Genomic DNA, 18,372 nt, shown 5'->3' on the forward strand with positions numbered 1-18,372 from the left:
CCCTGATCCAGCTTTCTGATCCAGCTTTCTGGTCCTTTTTCCAATCATGACATCATCTCCCCAGAAAATAACTAGGATCCACCTCTATATCAGATTTCAGATACAGGGGAAAAAAGAAAAAAAAAAAAAACTAGTATAGCCACAGGCCCTTTGGACTATAAGTAAAATATGCTTACTAGCTATCTACAAAGTGGAGGACCCCCCCAACTCTTCATCTGCAATATTCCAGCCTTTAGATCCATAATTGTTCAACAATTTGTTTGGCTTTGTATATTAACTCCCTTGTCAGCCACCAGGTTCGAGATGCTAGCATGATGCCAACCAGACTTGCCTGGACAGACAACCCCACCAATATGTCCTGGAACTCCGCTTCCCCAGAGCCCTTTCCCACTAGGGAAAGAGAGAGACAGGCTGGGAGTATGAATCAACCTGTCTATATCTATGTTCAGCGGGGAAGCAATTACAGAAGCCAGACCTTCCACCTTCTGCATCCCACAATGACCTTGGGTCCATACTCCCAGAGGGTTAAAGAATAGGAAAGCTATCAGGGGAGGGGATGGATACAGAGTTCTGGTGGTGGGAATTGTGTGAAGTTGTACTCCTCTAATCCTATGGTTTAGTCAATGTTTCCTTTTTATAAATTAAAAAATTAAATAAATAAGAAAATAATAAAGAAAGAAAGAAAAGAAGTTCAAAACATACATATGTGGGTAGGAGAAATAGAATAATGGTTATGGGAGTCGGGTGAGTTAAGCGCAGGTGGCAGAAAGCACAAGGACCAGTGTAAGGATCCTGGTTCACACACACACACATACACACACACACACACACACACACACACACACCCGGCTCCCCACCTGCAGGGGAGTCGCTTCACAAGCAGTGAAGCAAGTCTGCAGGTGTCTATCTTTCTCTCCCTCTCTCTCTGTCTTCCCCTCCTCTCTCCATTTCTCTCTGTCCTAACAACGACGACATCAATAACAACAACAAAAATAACTACAACAACAATTTAAAAAAGCAGGAGCAACAAAAGGAAAAAATAAATAAATAAATAAATATTTTTAAAAATTTAAAAAGAAACAACTATATGCCACCAAGCTAGAGAAGCTGGAATGGATGATTTCCTAGATACCTACCAACTTTCAAAGCTAAGTAAAGAGGAAGTGGATAACATGAACAGGCCCATCACAGCTAATGAAATTGAAACAGTTATCAAAAACCTTCCCAAAAATGAAAGTCCTGGACCAGATGGTTTTACAAATGAATTCTACAAAAGCTTCAAAGAAGAACTAATACATCTACTTTTAAGTCTTCCAGAAGATTGAAGACACTGGAGTACTCCCTGCCAGCTTCTATGAAGCCAACATCACTCTGATACCAAAGCAGACAGGGACACAACCAAAAAAGAAAACTACAGACCAATATCTCTGATGAACATAGATGCTAAAATACTGAACAAAATTCTAGCCAACCGGATACAGCAGTATATTAAAAAGATTGTTCCTCATGACCAAGTGGGGTTTATCCCAGGCATGCAAGGTTGGTTTAATATGCGTAAATCAATCAATGTGATCCACCACATCAACAAAAGCAAGACCAAAAACCATATGGTAATATCAATTGATGCAGAGAAAGCCTTTGACAAAATACAACATTCCTTTATGATCAAAACACTATAAAAAATAGGAATAGATGGAAAATTCCTGAAGATAGTGGAGTCTATATATAGCAAACCAACAGCCAACATCATACTCAATGGTGAAAAACTGGAAGCATTTCCCCTCAGATCAGGTACTAGACAGGGCTGCCTGCTATCACCATTACTATTCAACATAGTGTTGGAAGTTCTTGCCATAGCAATCAGGTTGGAGCAAGGAATTAAAAGGATACAGATTGGAAGAGAAGAAGTCCAACTCTCCCTATTTGCAGATGACATGATAGTATACACAGAAAAACCTAAGGAATCCAGCAAGAAGCTTTTGGAAATCATCAGGAAATACAGTAAGGTGTCAGGCTACAAAATTAACATTCAAAAGTCAGTGGCATTCCTCTATGCAAACACTAAGGTAGCACAAGAAGAAATCCAGAAATCAATTAGTTTTACTATAGCAACAAAAAAAATAAAATATCTAGGAATAAACCTAACCAAAGAACTGAAAGACTTGTACACTAAAAATTATGAGTTACTACTCAAGGAAATTGAAAAAGACACAAAGAAGTGGAAAGATATTCCATGTTCATGGGTTGGAAGAATTAACATCATCAAAATGAATACATTACCCAGAGCCATATACAAATTTAATGCTATCCCCAGCAAGATCCCAAGCACATTTTTTAGGAGAATAGAACAAATGCTACAAATGTTTATCTGGAACCAGAAAAGACCTAGAATTGCCAAAACAATCTTGAGAAAAAAGAACAGAACCAGAGGCATAACACTCCCAGATCTCAAATTGTATTATAGGGTCACTGTCATCAAAACTGCTTGGTACTGGAACATGAACAGACACACTGACCAGTAGAATAGAATTGAGAGCCCAGAAGTGAGGCCCCACAACTATAGACATCTAATCTTTGACAAAGGGGCCCAGACTATTAAATGGGGAAAGCAGAGTCTCTTCAACAAATGTGTTGGAAACAATGGGTTGGAAAACATGCAAAAGAATGAAATTGAACCACTGTATTTCACCAAATACAAAAGTAAATTCCAAGTGGATCAAGGACTTGGATGTTAGACCACAAACTATCAGATACTTAGAGGAAAATATTGGCAGAACTCTTTACCTCATAAATTTTAAAGACATCTTCAATGAAACGAATCCAATTACAAAGAAGACTAAGGCAAGTAGAAACCTATGGGACTACATCAAATTAAAAAGCTTCTTTCTTCACAGCAAAAGAAACCACTACCCAAACCAAGAGACCTCTCATAGAATGGGAGAAGATCTTTACATGCCATACATCAGACAAGAGTTTAATAACTAACATACATAAAGAGCTTGCCAAACTCAACAACAAGACAATAAATGACCCCATCCAAAAATGGGGGGAGGACATGGACAGAATATTCACCACAGAAGAGATCCAAAAGGCCGAGAAACATATGAAAAAATGCTTCAAGTCTCTGATTATCAGAGAAATGCAAATAAAGACAACAATGAGATACCACTTCACTCCTGTGAGAATGTCATACATCAGAAAAGGTAACAGCAGCAAATGCTGGAGAGGGTGTGGGGTCAAAGGAACCCTCCTACACTGCTGGTGGGAATGTCAATTGGTCCAACCTCTGTGGAGAACAGTCTGGAGAACTCTCAGAAGGCTAGAAATGGACCTATCCTATGATCCTGCAATTCCTCTCCTGGGGATATATCCTAAGGAACCCAACACATCCATCCAAAAAGATCTGTGTACACATATGCTCTTAGCAGCAAAACATGGAAGCCAACCATAATAGCCAAAACATGGAAGCAACCCAGGTGTCCAACAACAGGTGAGAGGCTGAGCAAGTTGTGGTATATATACACAATGGAATACTACTCAGCTGTAAAAAATGGTGACTTCACCGTTTTCAGCCGATCTTGGATGGACCTTGAAAAATTCATGTTAAGTGAAATAAGTCAGAAACAGAAGGATGAATATGGGATGATCTCACTCTCAGGCAGAAGTTGAAAAACAAGATCAGAAGAAAAAAAAAAAAAAAACAAGTAGAACCTGAAATGGAACTGGCGTATCACACCAAAGTAAAAGACTCTGGGGTGGGGAGAATACAGATCCAAGGATTCAGAGGACCTAGTGGGGGTTGTATAGTTATATGGGAAATTGGGGAATGTTATGCATGTACAAACTATTGTACTTACTGTTGAATGTAAAACATTAATTCCCCAATTAAAACAAAAAATGAAAATAAATTAATAAATAAATAAATATTAAAAAAAACAAGATCAGAAGGAAAAAAAAAAAAGTAGAACCTGAAATGGAATTGGAGTATCGCACCAAAGTAAAAGACTCTGGGGCGGGTGGGTGGGGAGAATACAGGTCCAAGAAGGGTGACAGAGGACCTAGTGGGGGTTGTATTGTTATATGGGAAACTGAGGAATGTTATGCATGTACAAACTATTGTATTTACTGTTGAATGTAAAACATTAATTCCCCAATAAATAAAAGAAAAAAAAGAATAATGGTTATGCAAAGACTGTCATAACTGAGGCATCAAAGTTCCAGGTTCAATCCCTCACACCACCATAAAAATTAAAAAAAATAGAATCATACCATACACTTGCTTCTTTTTCTATCTTATGCAATCATTTTTATGCTTTAAGATGCATTCTTTTAATGTTTAGTTCCTGTATCCCTATCATTAAATCCTTGTCACACTAACAGACCCCAAAAGGAACACCCTCTGTCATCACATTTAAATACATGAAGTATTTTGCTCATTTCATATTGTTGTTGTTGTTGTTGTGGTGGTGGTGGTGGTGGTAGTAAACATCTTCTGTGGAACCCTATGTCCTATCTCAATTAATATACTGCTTTCCAGGCAGGATAGGCAGTTGGTCATCTTGGGGTTTGTTTCACCTGTGGGGTTTCTTATTCCTGACATATTAAGTGCTTTCTCTCTTTACTACCCTCATTTTGGGAAGTCACATTTTCTTTAAAATAAGGAACAAAAGAGAACATTGTTAGACTTTGCATCTCCAAAAATGTCCTTTTTCTAACTTACAAGTGATGGAAAGTTGGGCTATAAAAGGAGTTCTGGGATAGATACCTTTATCCTTGGAATATTAAGGGCATTGGTCTGCTATTTTCTCTATGTAATGTGTTTTTCTTTTAGGATTTCTTCTGTAGTCAAGTACTCTGAAATTTTAGGACTATGTGTCATGATAACAACTCTTTTCCACTGACTTTTAAAAGGTATCTTCCATATAGGAACTCTGTGTCCTTCATTTCTAGTGAATTTCATTATTTCTTCAAAAATGTTCCCAATACCACCATAAGCTAAAGCTGAGCAGTGCTCTGTTAAAATAAAATAAAATAAAGATTAATACACTGATTTTGTTGTTTCTCATTAAGTTTTTTTTTTATTTCATTTATTTATTTACCCTTTTGTTGCCCTTGTTGTCTTTTTATTGATGCTGTAGTTGTTGTTGTTCTTGATGTCGTCGTTGTTGAATAGGACAGAGAGACATGGAGAGAGGAGGAGAAGACAGAGAGGGGGAGAGAAAGATAGACACCTGCAGACCTGCTTCACCACCTGTGAAGCGACTCCCCTGCAGGTGGGGAGCCGGGGGCTCGAACTGGGATCCTTAAGCAGGTCCTTGCATTTTGTGCCACCAGTGCTTAACCCGCCGCGCTACTCCCTCTCATTAAGTTTTAAAAGAGTTATTTACTTGTGTATATGTGTAGGGGGAGGGAGAGAGCTGGGGGAGGGGGGAACTGAGGTGTAACTCTGGCACATGTGATAGCTGGGATAGACCTTGGAAGCTTGTGCTTCAGAGTTCAGTACTTTATCCATTATGTCACCTACTAGTCCACTCTCTCTTTTTTAAAATCTATTATCTTTTTATTCTACTTTCTGCACAGATTTCCTCAGTCAACCTCCTATATTTAACAGCATTTTTTGCCTCCACTACATTTCCAATTGACAAATATTCCTTCATGTTTAAAAGTATTCTTATTCAAAAATAAAATCCTGATTTTGTAACATGGCTATCATAGTTTACCTCATTACTTTCATGATACTTATCCTAGTGTTTCTTAAAGTCTTCTATTACTTCCCAGAATCTCTCAGAACTTACATAATTATATCCCAATAAAGCTGAGGGAAATTAACCATACTATTCAAAAAGTCAAGTCTGATCAGCAGAATAACTGGGAGCAAAATAGCTAAGAGCTGGTATCTTAATACCCAAAAGGCATGAAGAGAAAGGAGGGTTAGGATGGACTCATTCCAGTTAAGTCCAGAGTTATGAACAATTTCAACTTTTAGTTCTTTATATTTATTGGCTTTGTACACAATACAAAGCTGAACACTAAATACTTCATTTACAGATAGCCTACTATAATAGTAATCTCTGATTGGAAGAACCCAGGTAAGTTTGTCTATGTCTTGGAACAGGAGCTGTTCACTAGAGCCTTTTCTGTCATTCTCTTGAAAAACTGTGAGCTTCAGGAAAACACAGCTAAAAACTCTACTCACTGACCAAGGCTAGTTTCTCATTCATTCAGAGCCTTGAGAGAGAGGTGGGGAAGAGAGAACAGTAAGAAAATAAGTGGAAAACACAGAAAACACCAAGCCTGTGCCACACAGTGTTATAGGTTATGAAATTATAGTACCCACAAGGTGGTGAAATCCCAAACCATGAAATTAACATAAAACCTGGTCCAAACCACTGAAATGCTAATAGTTACAGCAGAAGTAAACTTGAAACTGCTCAAATGTTTTCCAGGAATCTTGGTCATTCTCACTTTTTCTCCCTCACCTTTCTCTAGAATAGGATGTACTAAAATATATACTATAATTAAAAATTAAACATATAGGCAGTTTTAAATTCCATATATATATGTATATATATATGTATATATATATATATATATATATATATATGCAAGTATATATATATATATTTTTTCAAACCAGAGCACCTCTAGCTCTGGGTTATGGTGGTATTGGGGTTTGAACCTGGAAGCTCAGAGCCTCAGGTAAAAAAGTCTGTTATTCAAATGTGGTGCTATCTCCCCAATATATTATAAACAATTCTGATAGCCAATTTATTCCATAATTAGTAAATAATAGTGGGGAAACAAAAAAAAATCTAAAAGAGACTGTAAAATAAATTATTTTAAGATTATGAGGAAAATAAAAGAGGATATGGAAAGCATACTGAAATGTACAAGTATGTAAGAACAGATATAACTTGAATTTAAAAAAGCTAACCAAATATGATTTCCCAAATTAAATATATAGTCAATAAAAATAAAGAACTGATTAAATAAAAGATAAGGAGCAGATTAAATACAAATGAGAAGATTTTAGCATGCTGGAACAAGTTTGATAAAAAGCACTCTAAATTAAATAAAAGGACATAAAGAGAATTGAAAAGGAAACAGGCAAATAAGTGACCAAGCAGCATACAGACATGGGCACCCAAGCATTCATCAGAGAAGGCACTTGGTAGTAGCAACAACTTTGATACTTTAGGGTAGTGCACAGACATCTTGTAAGACAAGATGTCAGGCATTAAGAATGGTATCCCATTCTCTATCCCTCTGGGAGCATGGACCCAGGGTCGTTGTGGGTTGCAGAAGGTAGAAGGTCTGGCTTCTGTAATTGCTTCCCCGCTGAACATGGTCATTGACTGGTTGGTCCATAATCCCAGTCTGCCTCTCTCTTTCCCTAGTAGGGTGGGTCTCTGGGGAAGCTGAGCTCCAGGACACATTGGTGGGGTCTTCAGTCTAGGGAAGCCTGGCTGGCATCCTGATGGCATCTGGAACCTGGTGACTGAAAAGAGAGTTAACATACGAAGCCAAACAAATTGTTGAGCAATCATGGACCCAAAGCCTGGAATAGTGGAGAGGAAGTGTTGGGGGGGTACTCACTGCAAACTCTAGTGTACTTCTGCTTTCAGGTATATATTTTGCAGTAGTTTACGGATACGTGTGAACATATGCTCTCTCTCACAGAAACTGGTGTATATCTAGGTTTTGGGACTTTGTTAGAAAGTGAACCACCTGAGATGAAATTAGAGTATACTATGAAAGGAAAGGTCTCACCCGAGTAATGAAGCTGAAGGGTTGTCATTCCACACGTTAAGTCTCTGGACACAGTCTGAGCTGAAGCATGTTGAGGTGGCACTCATTGCGTTGATTAGATTGCGATCGGCATATGCAATATTATTTGATATGAATTGGGAAAGGCATGCAGGAAAGTAGGCCCTACTCTAAGGTTCCAGGACTGGGGGAAATAGAGGCTCTATAGTGGAAATGTGAGGTTCCTGCTATCTTAGGGTTCAAAAAGACAATGGATAGTTATTGTTATCATCACATTATTTGGTAATTGGGTTAACTTTGAAAAGTCCTTTTGTTAGGGTTTGCTGTACAGTACCCAGTATCTTGTATATAGCTGTGCTATTGGTTGCTTCTGATCTACTTGGTCTAGGCTTTTGAGAGAGTCTGCATATCAATTACAGAGCCTATATATTGAAAAGATTCAATTTGTGTTTTGAAAAACTTCAAGACATACAATTAATTTTCCCCCTCTCGTATTAATTAACTAGTGATTTATATGTCTACATTTTACTAGGAGTTTTACTGGGTCCATGCTCCCAGAGGGATAGAGAATGGGAAAGCTATCAGGGGAGGGGGTGGGATATGGAGATTGGGTGGTGGGAATTGTGTGGAATTGTACCCCTCCAACCCTATGGTTTTGTTAATTAATCCTTTCTTAAATAAAAAATTTTTTAAAAATTAAAAAAAAAAAAGAATGGGATCCCGTGGTCTGGGAGGTGGTGCAGTGGATAAAGCATTGGACTCTTAGGAGTGAGGTGCTGAGTTCAATCCCTGGCAGCACATGTACCAGGGTGATGTCTGGTTCTTTCTCTCTCCTCCTCTTTCTCATGGAGAAATAAATAAATAAATAAAATCTTAAAAAAAAAATTGAGGTTTACATTTAAAAAAAAAAGAGAGAATGGGATCCCTTCTGCATCCCACAATGACCTTGTCCATACTCCCAGAGGGTTAAAGAATAAAAAAAAATAAAAATAAAAAAAAAGAATAGGAAAGCTATTAAGGGAGGAGATGGGATGCAGAGTTCTGGTGGTAGGAACTGTGTGGAGTTGTACCTCTCTTATCCTATGGTTTTGTCAGTGTTTCCTTTTTATAAATAAAAAATATAAAAGAAAAAAGAATGGGATCCCGAGGCCAAGCAGAGGTAAATCAGGTTGAGTGAACACATTACAGAAAAAAATAAAAGGGACCAGGAGCAGTGGATTCATAGTGCAGGCATCCAAGCTTCAACAATAACCCTGGAGGCAATAAAAATTAAATAGCACAGCACAGCACAGCACAGCACAGCATAGCACAGGATTGCAGTGCTACAATTATGGGGGCTTTTAAACTGTGTAACCAGGCAAAGTAGTCTCTTGCTCGTATGCAGTCAAAAGGTGATATGTAAACTCTTCCAAATAATTTGTCAGAACATGTATCTACCGCTACCCTACTAGCTTGATGCTCATACTGGGGTAGTTCTACAGCCCTGCATGAGCCATGAACTAGGTCCCAAGCCTTGTTAGTACAGTTGTGATATGAAGCAGTATGTAGAAGAATTTGCTACATACTAGGGTGACTTATAAATCAATAAATTCATCTCTGACATAAGTAGGGGCTTGAAGTTCAAGATTTGGTATTGACCAAGTACTGTTTGCCCTAGTGAACTCTAGTTACTTTTGGCAGGATTTGCAAGAGTTCAAATCCTTTTCTGAGAAGACAGCCTGCAGGTGCTCAGTCCTAGGCAAGCTAATCTCTCACTGGCACAAAAGAAGCAATCATATGAAATTATTCAACATATTTTACATAAAAACTCCAGAAGAAGAAAACAGAATGGGTAAGGAGGAATAGTAACAGGGAAAAAATGGTCAGGGTTTTCTGAAAATAATGAAAGACTTGAATAGTTTTCACAAAAGATATATATTGCATCCAAAGTCAGATAAGTAAAAACAAATCTTAATATGAAGATTTCCTAGGAAAAGTATAAAACAGCAAAGACAAGATAGCACACCTAACTAGGTGTGTGCATTGCTATGCACGTAAGCCAGGTTCTACTCTACATTGCACTGAGAGAAGTCATGGTGCTATAATATCTTTCCTTCTGTCTGTCTCCGTTTCTGTCTGAAAAGTTGACCTGGAACAGTAAAGTCCTGTGATGGCAATAAAATTAAATAAAGTAAAATAAAATAAAATAAATCTTGGGTATATAAAACTTACATGTTTAAGATCCCAAAGTTTAATCCTCAATACTATCAATATCCAGAGCTGGCCACTGCTCTAGTCAGAATAAATATAAATAAAAATAAATTATGGAGCTGGGAAGTGGTGTACCCAGAAGAACATACATATTACCATGCATAAGGACCTGGCTCCAACCCCCAGGCCCCACGTGCAAAGGGGGGGTGGGGTTGAGAGTGGTGAAGGAGTGCTACAGGTGTCTCTTTTCTCTCCCATTTCTACTTCCCCTTTTCCTCAATTTCTTTCTTTATTAAAATAAATAAATACACAGATTAATTAATTAATTTTTTTTAATCTTAAAAGTAACCAGACAGGGAAAAAAAAAAAAAACAAAAACCTGATAACCAAGTAGGGAATCACAATGAAGCTAAGCACATATTTCCTGTGGGGACTAGACTGATGCTTATTACAATTCCTCCTGTCCCTTTGAACACATTGGTTAACTTCCCCTGAGCAGACCCTTTTGAGTGCTCTGATAAATAGTACATAACAGAAGGGGCATTCGAGACTTCCGAGGGCTCAATGTGAAAAGAATAGCACAGTATACTGCTTGCTTCTGGCAACTCCTATTTTAGAACACCATCCCTCAAAACCCAGCTAACATGATAAACAGAATTGTCACTGGAATGAGAACTGAAAGGCAACAATTAATAGGCCCAGGTGAGATTCCAACTACAGCCAATATCAACTGACAACCACAAGAGCAGTCTTCTTTGATGTTCCAGCTGAATTGCGTCCCCAGATAATTGCAGCCCTAGCCAACATCAAAAGGAAAAACCACAGATCTTATACCAGACAACTTATAGAATCACTACAGAGAATAAAATGGCTTGTATTTTAATCCACTAACTTTTAAAATGCTTTTAAAGCATCAAGTGACAATTAAAATATTTCTCAGTTGCAATAACAGATACTAGAACATAATGAAAAAAAAAAGATTTTAAGGTGCTGAGGAAAAATAATGTTTAAGCAAAAACTCTAATACAAGCTAAATATCTTTCTAAAATAAAAATTAGAAAAACAAATTATAAAATTTCAAACTTAAATCCTACACTGTAAGATATACTATAGAATATATAGCTATAAAAATAATGAAATTTATGAATATAAATCTAAATAAACACTAACTTGATAATATAAGATGCAATTACAGTACTAAACTCTGTATGATCTGGTTACTCAGGTTTATATATTCTTGTGTTCTTAATTTGTATTTAATATAACACTAGTGCAGAGAAAATGTCTTAAACAACAGTCAACATAGAAGAACATTTCTGAGTAGGGCACCAAAGTAAAAACCCTGTGGTGAGGGGGAGGGTAGAAATGTGGCTTCCTGGGCCAGCGGGGGTGGGGTGGGGGTGGGGGTGGGGTGGGGGTGGAGGTGGGGGGTAGGGGTGGGAGTGGGGGTTGGGGGGGTGGGATGGACACAATCTTTTGGTGGTGTGAATGGTGTTTATGTACACTCTTATTAAAGTGTAGTCATATAAATCACTAGTTAATTAATATGAGGGGGAAAATTGTATGTCTCAAGTTTTTAAAACATAGACTGAATCTTTTTAATATATAAGCTGTGTCTTTGATATGCGGACTCTCTCAAAAGCCTAGACCAAGTAGATCAGAAACAACCGGTGGCACAGCCATATACAAGATACTGGGTACTGTACAGCAAACCCTAACAAAAGAACTTCTCAAAGTTAACCCAATTACCAAATAATGTGATGATAACAATAACTATCCATTGTCTTTTTGAACCCTAAGACAGCAGGAACCTCACATTTCCACTATAGAGCCTCTATTTCCCCCAGCCCTGGAACCTTAGAGTAGGGCCCACTTTCCTGCATGTCTCTCCCAATTCATATCAAATAATATTGCATCTGCCGATCGCAACCTAATCAACGCAATGAGTGCCACCTCAACATGCTTCAGCTCAGACTGTGTCCAGAGACTTAACGTGTGGAATGACAACCCTTCAGCTTCATTACTCGGGTGAGACCTTTCCTTTCATAGTATACTCTAATTCCATCTCAGGTGGTTCACTTCCTAACAAAGTCCCAAAACCTAGATATAGACCACGTTCCGTGAGATAGAGCATATGTTCACATGTATCCATAAATTAGTGCAAAATATATACCTGAAAGCAGAAGTACACTAGAGTTTGCAGTGAGTACCCCCCCCCCCAACACTTCATCTCCACTATTCCAACCTTTAGGTCCATGATTGCTCAACAATTTTTATAGCTTTGTATGTTAACTCTCTTTTCAGCCACCAGGTTCCAGATGTCATCAGGATGCCGGCCAGGTTTCCCTGGACTGAAGACCCCACCAATGTGTCCTGGAGCTCACCTTCCCCAGAGACCCACCCTACTAGGAAAAGAGAGAGGCAGACTGGGAGTATGGACCGACCAGTCAACGTCCATGTTCAGCGGGGAAGCAATTACAGCCTTGGCAATAATCTTGGAGGCAAAAAAAAAAAAAAAAGAGAGAGAGAATTCCCTCCTGTACACCATACATGTGGAGCTTTTGAAGCCTTCTTACTAAGTTTTATGATCTGTCATAATCAAAACTCATTAATAGACAAGCAATATAAATGATAACTTTTTTTTTCCCTCCTCCAGGGTAATTGCTGGGCTCAGTGCCTGCACCATGAATCCACTGCTCCTGGAGGCCATTTTTCCCCCCTTTTGTTGCCCTTGTTGTAGCTTCGTTGTGGTTATTATTATTGCCCTTGTTGACGCAATTCATTGTTAGATAGGACAGAGAGAAATAGAGAGAGGAGGGGAAGACAGAGAAGGGGAGAGAAAGATAGACACCTGTAGACCTGCTTCACCGCCTGTGAAGAGACTCCCCTGCAGGAGGGGAGCCGGGGGCTCGAACCGGGATCCTTACTCCGGTCCCTGCGCTTTGCGCCACATGCGCTTAACCCACTGCGCCACCTCCCGACCCCCAAATGATAACTTTTAACATTCAGGACAGAGTCATCCTCAAAAGGTATCTATCTTATAAAAAACTTTAAGCTGTGATCCAGGAGGTGGCGCAATGGATAAGGCTTTTGACTCTCAAGCCTGAGGTCACGAGGTCAATCCCTGGCAGCACATGTACCAGTGTGATGTCTTGTTCTTTCTCTCTCCTATCATTTCTCATGAATAAATAAACTCTAAAAAAATTTTTTAAAAACACTTTAAGCTAATTTGTGGATGTACTTCAGCCATAGAGCATATGATTTAAATGCATATATGAGGCTGTGGCTGTGATCCCTGGCACAACAACACACACATACACATACACACATATACCAGAAACAAACTTTAAACCAGATAATGTCATAAACATATGAGCTTTTAATTTTCTAATTTTTTTTAATTTTCTCCCTCACCTCAGTCTTAACACACATTTCCAGTCACCTACTTAAAAGTTTTCAGCATAAAAATAATAAAACACAGAGCAGAACTTATACTGGGTTTGGTGTACTGCACTAAAGTAAAAGACTTTGGGGTGTGGGGGAGGGTTCAGGTCCAAGAACGTGATGGCAGAGGAGGACCTAGAAGGAGTTGAATTATTATGTGGAAAAGTGAGAAATGTTACACATGTACAAACTACTATATTTTAATGTACTGTATGCCATTAGTTCCCCCAATAAAGAAAATTAAAATAATTACTTAAGTTTTAAAGTTCTGAACAGAGCCTCTAATTTAAATAATATAAGGAAAACCAGAGCTCTAATTTTTACTTAATATGAAACTCAGGGGGAAAAAAACAAACATGAAACTCAGCTATATTAAAAAGTGATTAGCCTCCTTTTTCTAACTATGTCACCATCTCCCCAGACAATAACCTGGGCTCCCCTGCATATTAGATGTCAGGCACAGGCAAAAACTAGTAGTCATGGGCCCCTTGGAATATACTTAAAATAGACCTACCAGCTTTTTCTAAAACGGAGACCCTACTTCTTCATCTGCAATATTCTTGCCTTTAGGCTCATGATTAGTCAACAATTTGTTCTGATTTATATCCTAGCTCTTTTTTTTTTATTGTTATTTATTTATTCCCCTTTTTTGCCCTTGTTTTATTGTTGTAGTTATTATTGTTATTGATGTTGTTGTTGGATAAGACAGAGAGAAAAGGAGAGACATCTAAAAATGTGTCTGTGACTTGTATATTTCTTTTTTTAAAAAATATTTATTTATTTATTCCCTTTTGTTGCTCTTGTTGTTTTATTGTTGTGTTTATTATTGTTGTCATCGTTGTTGGATAGGACAGAGAGAAACGGAGAGAGGAGGGGAAAACAGAGAGAGGGGGAGAGAAAGATAGGCACCTGCAGACCTGCTTTACCACTTGTGAAGCGACTCCCCTGCAGACGGGGAGAATGAGGCTCAAACCGGGTTCCTTATGCAGGTCCTTGTGCTTTGTGCCACCTGCACTTAACCAGCTTCACCATTGCCCAACTCCCATCTTAGCTCTTTTCAGCCACCAGGTTCCTTCCAGATGATACCATGATGCCAACCTCACTACCCTCGGCAGATGACTCCACCAATGTTCTTGGAAGCCCGCCTTCCCAGACCCCTGACCCACTAGGAAAAGAGAAAGACAGGCTGGGAGTATGGATCTACCTGCCAACGCCCATGTCCAGCTGAGAAGCAATTACAGAAGCCAGACTTTCCACCTTCTGCACCCCATAATGATCCTGGCATCATGGTATCATCTGGAAGGAACATTCATCTTGCATACCTAATGATACTTGATTGTGTAGTCAGTACTTCTCCTATATAACATCCAAATAGAAAGAACTTTTTATATAACTACTACTAACTTTCCTTTTTTTTTCTTTTCTTTTCTATTAAAGGTCTTTAATTACTTTGCAATCAGTAAGCCATGGCATCAAAGAAATTTGTTGTGAAAGTAAGTAATATTTAATAGTCTTTTAAAATGGTTAATCACTTTCTTTTTTTAAACTTTTATTTATTAAATGGAAATATTGACAAGACTATAGGATAATAGAGGTACATTTCCACACAGTTCCCACCAGCATAGCTCCATATCCCATCCCCTTCCATGATAGCTTCCCTGCAAAATTATACCCGTTATCTCATAACTTTGTAAATCAATATTAAATCACTAATACAAATTAAGAATAAATAAATAAAACATTAGGAAAGATAGATGGAAAAATACCTTAGCACCTTTAGTGCAGTGGAAGAAGGATTCACATCTGGGTCATGTGCATGACAAAACAAGCATACCATTCATGGGAGCTATCCTGCTGGCCCATAATACTATATATTTAAAGACTATGTAAATTACTATACATAAAAATGTTACATAAATTATATAATTATTATATACTTAGTTATGTATGTATAGTTAAATCACTTTATTGAGGGGAATGATTTACAAAGCTGCTGTCATACTGGAATAGCTAAAGAAAGGCCAGGCTAAATGCAGACAAAAGGGAATGCCACTGTCTTACACAGGAAGAAAGACATATAACTAACTCTAAGAGTCAACTGGTAGTAATCTATTTCTGTACTCCCTGCTTGCTCTGTGCCAATGAAATCACACTAAGTAACTCAGAGACCTGTCCTATAGGTATAAATAACCTACAGAACAAAGGCTGACTGCTGGTTCTCTTTTTCAGAAAGATCTGACACCAAGCCCATTGGCAAAAATAGTTTCTCAACAATACATATATATCTCTTATCATGATCAGTGTCAGTACACCACACCCTCCACCAATTTTTCATCTTGTTCCATCATACACCATTATCACTTACTTAAATTGTTTATGCAACTACCCTACTTCTGTAAATAAATAGGAAATTTAATATTTTTCTATGAGACCAGTACTATAATAGACTCCCCCATTATAATATATATCTGTACACATATACAGACATATGTATATATATATATCTTTCTTTTTGCCTCCAGGGTTATTGCTGGGACTCGGTGCCTGCACTACAAATCCACTGCTCCTGGAGGCCTTTTTTTTTTTTCCATTTTGTTGCCCTTATTGTCATTAGTGTTATTGTTGCCATTGATGTTGTTGTTGGATAGGACAGAGAGAAGTCGAGAGAGGAGGAGAGACAGAGAGGGGGAGAGAAAGATAGACACCTGCAGACCTGCTTCACCGCTTCTGAAGTGACACCCCCCCTGCAGGTAGGGGGGGGATTTGAACCCGGATCCTGATGCTGGTACTTGTGCATTGCGCCATGTGCGCTTAGCCCACTGCACTACCGCCAGGCCTCCCAGTATATTATATATATATCTTTCCACATTTTTTTCAATATGTATCTGTCACACAGTTTCTTATTTTGTGACTAAAGCAACTTGTTTCAAAAGAAAATGAACAGATAACTTCTAGGTTGAGAAAAGAAAAAAAAAAGTCCATAATCCACAATTATCTGATATGGGAGTTGTGTTTAGAATGAACTCTTACAACTCAATGTTAAGTGATAAATGACTGATAGCAAGGACATAATGGAATGTTGTTTGGCAATAAAAAGGAATCAAGGGGTGGGGATGGTGCAGATAGCATAATGGTCATGCAAAGAGACTATCATGCCTGAGGCTTCACTGTCCCAGGTTTAACCCCCCCACACCACCAGAAGCCAGAGCAGAGCAGTAAAAAAAAATAATAATAATAATTATATAGACTTCCCTTTTTTTACTATGCTCAGTCAACCAAATATCCTCTCACACCCTTGCAGAAAACTAAAGAAGAAGTATATTCTGGAAAGGCTAAAACAAAGGAACTCTGGTTTGGAAAACACCCAGCAAAGAATAAAGTGCAGAAGAGGCTAGATGGATACCAGGCTAGAGGGAAAAAAGTAGAAATTAGGGGAAATTCTAGCTGATACCTTTTTAGTGATTGATAACCTTCCCTAGCACACATCAATCTTATGAGGGCTAATTTTATGTCAATTTGTCTGAGTATTGAATGCCCAGATAACTAGTAAAACATTATTTCCAGGTGTGTCTGTGAATGTAAATTAGCATTTGAATTGTGGAACTGAGTAAAGCAGATGGCCTTCCCCATTAGGACATCAATAATACATTAGGGCCCAAACAAAAGTATGGAGGAAGGGTGAATTCACAAGTCTTCTCTTGGCTGAGAAATCCATATTCTCCTGTCCTTGGACACAGACACACTAGGCCCAATAATTTTTGCATTTGTACTAAATTACACCACTTGTTTTCTTATTTCCCCTGTTTGCAGATCATGTGACAGCTGGGTCTCCGTAATTGCAAGTCAAGTCCTATAATAAATGTGTACAAACACAGTCATATTCTTGTTTCATTAAACATTCTTAACTAAAATACCAATCCAGCCTGCCTGGCCTCTTTCCAAACAGGAGACTGAAAACTTTCCATTCAGAAAACTGAACTAAGCTAAAAGGCAGGGTCTAAAAGTACTGACATCAGCTGTTACCCAAGAAAACAGCCTAGACAGATGACCAAAAATGAAACCTAGATCCAATCTGTACAGAGAACTTCCATCTTTAATTATGTCCCACTCTTAAACACAATTAGATAATCAGAAATAAGGAAACACTGTCAGTAAAGAAGACAAATGGAAAAAAAAAAAAAGAAGACAAATGGGAGCGTAGTCTTCTTAACTGAAACTGAGATTATGCAAGTAAAAACAAACAAAAATTTAAGAAACCATCTTTAGTATCTGAGAGGTAAATTAATAAGTTTTTAAAGGGAAATTAATAAGATTAAGTTGCAATAGAAGGTTGCCTTCAGTAAGATATTCAGAAATATTTTAATAAAAAAATAAAAAAGTATATTCAAAATTAAGGAATCCAGGACCCAGTGATAGCAAAGGTAAAGACCTCTCTTGCATGGGTGATGCTCTGTGCTCACTCTCCTGCACTACAGGAGAGTAGCATGGAGGACACTTGGGTGGTGGAGTGGGTTTTGCTTGCTAGTGCTCTCTCTGCCTCTCTCTTTCTCTCTCAAAAATAAATAAATAAATAAATAAATAAACCAAGAAGGTAGCTCAATGGCAAAACACATGTGCTGCACCAAAAATCAGGAAATTAACCAAGAAAAAAAAAATGAGGATGCAGAAAGCAGGAAGGTTGAGATAGATGAAAGATAACATGAACCCTGGGATCTAGTAAAAGCAGTTTCCTACATGAAAACCTGGACCAGACCAGGAGGGATCCACTCTGACACATTACAGATTTTGGACATAATTAGCATCTGGCTGGGGCTGATGAACATAATAAGAATATGGATAACGTCAGCCTATGAGCATAGTACAAACTTATCAATGAGAGATTGTGGGTGCACCCTTATTTAATGCCAGACTGCCGGAAGTCGGGTCTCTTTTCCGGCTGCTCTCTTCCTATGCTCTCTTGGTGCCTGCTCC

This window comes from Erinaceus europaeus, chromosome 1 (genome assembly GCF_950295315.1).
Source record: "Erinaceus europaeus chromosome 1, mEriEur2.1, whole genome shotgun sequence".
NCBI lineage: Eukaryota > Metazoa > Chordata > Mammalia > Eulipotyphla > Erinaceidae > Erinaceus > Erinaceus europaeus.